We start from the raw sequence: 5,000 nt of genomic DNA on the forward strand, positions 1-5,000 counted from the left end.
TATATATATATATACAGAAGTATGTATGCATGGTCATGTGGCTTTACATAAAACCTAATATATTTTAATTAAAAAAATAGCATATTTGTTCTTCTGAGTCTGGCTTATTTTGCTATTAAGATGCATTAATGACCACAGTTGCTTTCATTTACCAGGAAAAGCCCTAAAGTTAATTCTTCTTTATGGCTAAATAAAACCCCATGTGTACATATCCTGAACTTTCTCTGTTTGTACATCTTTCAAATCAAAGGTACACTGAAATCCATCTCACCTCAACCAGAATGGCCATCATAAGCAACAGTCCCATCATTGCTGGTGAAAATGACTAGAGAGGAACATCCTTATAGAAACACACACTGCTGGCAGGAATGTAAATGAGTGCATACAATATAGAAATCCATCTGGAGGACTATTAAAACACTAAACACAGACTTATTCTGTGGCCTATGTATACCACTTCTAGATGTATATCAACCAGACACGGTAGCCTAGTTACTGAGTCAACCTATATGCCCATCAACAGATGAATAGTTATGTCTCTATTTCATATAAGCTATGGGCTCTTGTTATACTTTGTTAACTATATTGCTATACCATGAAATTATGATATTTTATCTTGGACCCAGGCTAACAAGGTTTAGTTATGGAAAACAAAAGTCAGTTTACATCCCTTTAAAGATTGGTTGGAAGCTTTTGATCTGAAAGAAATGCTAAAATATACTCCAGGGATTATGAGCCATTTGATAACTACATGCCTTTGCCAAAGGCTGGACCCCAAATTTGGCTACTTGCAAATATGTGCTGAGTTCTGTTCACCAGTCTCTAAAGTTTCAATTTAAACACTCATTTTTCCTTTACGTTTTATGGAAGAATATTGCTAATCTCCAATAATCATTGGATTTCCTTTACTTCTAAGATATCTTCTAATTATTTATAGACTAAAACTTAAGAGAACTTAATTAGAAGGGCTTGCAATGGCAGCACTGACTGTGTATTCCCAGGCCTGGTTCAATATAAGCATTGTTCAGTCTTTCGAAAAGTAAATTGTTGTTAGTGTTAGTTGTTTTTTCACATTTTTATAGTGTTTTTCTACTTTGATGATTTGCGAAGTGAGGAAAGAACAGTAGAATGTGATACGCTTATATATATTATATCCTGAAAAATATTAGAAACTAAAAACTTGCATTTTATGCTTAGGCAAATGATTTCACATTTCCCAAAAAAAAAAAAAAATTCTAGAAAAATTACTTGAATTTCTGATTTAAACTTATTTATCATTTTAAAGCAATGTCTGATTTTAAATATTCCATTAGTGTGTAGAAATACAAACTAGCCCAGTTTTCTTAATGGACTTTCTTTCTTTAAATACAACCCAGGTCCTAGACATTATGGGCAAGCCCTCTAGCCCTGAGCCACACCTCAGCCCCTCCAATGGGAATATAGAACCTTCTTTTGCATTCTTTACATACTTCATTTTAATTTACAAGCACATTTGGTGTGAATCTATGTAAGAATAACATCATAATAATTTTGGCATGATTACTTTTTGTCCTTTTGTCCATATACTTAACTATATTTAGTTTCATCTCAATTATAAACTTTTTCTCTGAATAGAAAGACTGCAACTAAGTTCATTCTGAGACATATATATATATGTATATATATATACATGTACATGTACGTGTACATATGCTAGATATAGATTTGATTTTTTGAGACAGAGTTTCTCTTGGTAACCCTAGTTGTCCTGTAACTTACTCTATAGATCAGGATAGCCTTGAACTCACAGAGATCCTCCTGCCTATGCCTCCAAAGTGCTGGGATTACAGTAGTGTACCACGGTTGTCCAGGCAAGCAGGCATTTTCTTTTGGAAGAACTGTTATTAGGAAACAATAGATAATTATTTCAGATAAATCCAAAGAAAAGGATGATGGAGTAAGATAATTCACATGTAACCTTTTAATCTCTCAAATGAAATTTCTAAAACCTGTAGTAGGAGACAAAAAGTGGGGAAGAATCTATTGTAAGACTAGATGAAAGACATGGAATTCTATCTCTAGTTGGCTTTAGTTCTGAGCTGCCATCATTTATTCTGTATCACAATGATTATTTTTTCCTTCTATTTCTGTTGCTTTTGGTATTTTCCATCTAAACTTTGGACTATCAATTTTTATAGATGTATCATCTACTGGAAAATTTGCCATTTTAAGACTTGTGTCTGCTGTTTCTAAAAGTTTTACTGAATGACTGAGTCAACTTATTTATCAAGACATGAAATTCCTAGAAACACATTGCTATCTCTGACTATGTCCAGTAAAATTCCTCCTCCAGTTTTCCAAGACCCCCTTTTACTTCGTCTAGATGGGACCACTGGGATCCCATCTAATAAGAAACCTGGAGTTGAAAGTTTTTGATCTGTCTATGGTCATAACTGCAAGGGCTGTTACTCATGTCTCTTAGGTCCCTTATATTGCCGTTGTATTCTCATGAGAAAGAAGAGGTCAACCTAGCTATTTCCTCAGATTTAAGATGGGAAATGTTTAAGTGGAAGAGAGTGCAGTTGCAGAAGCTGAGGACGCACCCTTGTATTAGACCTCAAACTAAGAAAGATCAAGGAAGTAAGCTAGCTCCTTTAGGACCACTGTAACTATACAAAGTCAGCTCTTCTGCCCTGAATTACAGCACTACCTAAGTCACCCAAACTTGAAATCTTATAATTAGATATCAACATATTGTATACTGTTAGATGGTAAACAGCAGAGAATAATATGAAAACATGATAGAATAAGAGAATGCAATGTTAAAAACCTAAAGGTTCCAGATGTAGTAAGTCAAGAGAGAAGGAGGACTTTACTTCCATCAGCAACTTAGTCACTGTCCTTAGCACTGCATAGCAAGTTGTATTAAGGAGCCATGAATGAGGAGTCTCCTCACTCATTCCCATAAAGACCCCTACAAAGCCTAATCCACTTTCACTGTGAAATCAGTCTGCAGTAGAGTGTGGGCACTTGATATCACCTGATATCCATGGTTTTCCAAGGAATTCTGAAATATTTATACAAAAGAATTGATTCAGTGTGATGAGAATAGAAGCCGTGAGTGGAAGCTATAATATGTGGTCTCTCCTCTGGCTCTTCTTACTAGTCAAAGCTACCGATGTGAAGTGATCGATAACCTTATTGATAAAAGTTCATTGTTCAGCATATATCCTCCCTAGCCATCAAGGATATTAGGTGGCCGATTTCTAATACCGCAGAACCTTCTCAGAGATCTCATAAATAAGACTATAGAAACTGTTCACACTCAGATCTGAGAAGAGATGGGCATGGAATGATAAAATTGGAAGCTTCCGGTAGTAAGTGAGACTCAAAAACAGGATGATTCTGATAATGATCGAGATGGGATCAACATAATACGATATACACACACAAATACCAAAATCATAGGCTCCCCCTATGATATGCCATAGTACTTGTATTCAAATATGTAATCCTCATCCTTATACTCTAAATTATCCCGGTATTACATGTAGTCAATAATAGAATGTAAATACTATGCAAATAATTTTGACATTGTGTTGTTTAAGGGGGAAATGACAGGACAAGGAAATTGAAATAGGCTTATTATGGATGCTATTTAAAGATACTTTTGATTCATGGTTCATTGAATTCATGGCATTAAAGCCAGTATATGTGATTGAATGTGAATCCTATGAAGAACAAAGAAACTGGTTTATTTTTCACTGAAGAAGGAAAAAAGAGAAGCTTGTACCTACTTGCTTGTCTTGTTTCTTAACAGCTACATGTTGCATTTGGCCAAGAGGCAAGACTACGTCCCCGATTACAAGATGGTTCTAAATCCTAGGAACACTGCCTATGCAGCTATATATTGTTAACTCCATTTTATTCACCCTGGATTGATTCTATCAGATCCCAGTGGCTCCACCACACTCCTTGTCCTGCCCATTTGGTGAACTCCTTTAGTTCTAGAACATCTACTTCTAGTACATCTGTCTCCCTTTAAGATTCTCATCATTCCTTCTACAGCCAACATTATTTGTAGAAACATTTTCTGGAAAAGCATAGGCTTTTCCAATCCCCTTTCCATCTTGAGCTCTCCTTGGACTTCTCAGAAGACTATCTGATAAAAATGGCTCTGCCCAAGGTAGTTGGTAGCCATGATATTCTACCATCGACTTGAGCCACTGTGAAATCCTCTGTTCTTTCGTACATGCCATCCCCCACGCCTAAACACTGACGGCTGAGCATCCTTCTGAAATGGATGACAGGCAGTTTCCCACATTATGAACAAGCAAGAAGGAGTCATCTTTGTAGATGGTAAAGCTGAGTGTTAATGCAAGAATTTTTTGGTTTTGTTTTTGTTTTTGAGAATTCCATTAATCCAGTTGGTCGGCTGGTAAGGAATAAGTTAACCTTTAAACCTTTAAAAACAAACGGTGGCTTACTTATCCATATCTGAGCCCATTCAGCTGTGTCTTCACTGTTGTTTGGTTTTGTTGGGTACATGATGGTCACTTACCATTGCTACTTACTTAAGTCACTGCCTTCCAGTCCATGTGAATGTATTCTTTCAAGGGAATGTAGACAGAGGGCTTTCATGTTATGTGATCGCTAATTACTTTAGTGAACTGATAACTGTAGTGATTTTCAAATGAGGATGGAGTCTCCCATCCCATAGGCATAACAACAACAAAAAAAATTGGTTAATAGAAGTTGCAGAACAGATACTTGTAATAGGCCACCTTTAGAAGCAGCCATTGTTGTTTACCATGTTGCCTTTCTGTTAGATGCTATATTCTGCATGTTATAGATTATATGCTGAATAAAATGCTAGTGAAGTTAGCCTTCCATCCTCTAAGGAGTTCCAGTAGGAGTCGCAATTAATATAAGGAATACCATAATCACAGGTAAGCACTTAAGTAGCTAGTGACCATGGGCTTTGATATTTATGCAGCGCATCTTCCTGATGTTCAAGTTCT

The 5,000-nt window shown here is 36.1% G+C and overlaps 1 protein-coding gene across 8 annotated transcripts in view; it reads left to right on the forward strand.

Annotated features, from left to right (window-relative positions):
• Zfhx4 (zinc finger homeobox 4) overlaps window positions 1–5,000 on the forward strand; it is a 197,316-nt gene that overhangs the window by 187,971 nt on the left and 4,345 nt on the right. The window lies entirely within an intron of this gene.

This window comes from Mastomys coucha, unplaced genomic scaffold (assembly GCF_008632895.1).
Source record: "Mastomys coucha isolate ucsf_1 unplaced genomic scaffold, UCSF_Mcou_1 pScaffold17, whole genome shotgun sequence".
Classification (NCBI taxonomy): domain Eukaryota; kingdom Metazoa; phylum Chordata; class Mammalia; order Rodentia; family Muridae; genus Mastomys; species Mastomys coucha.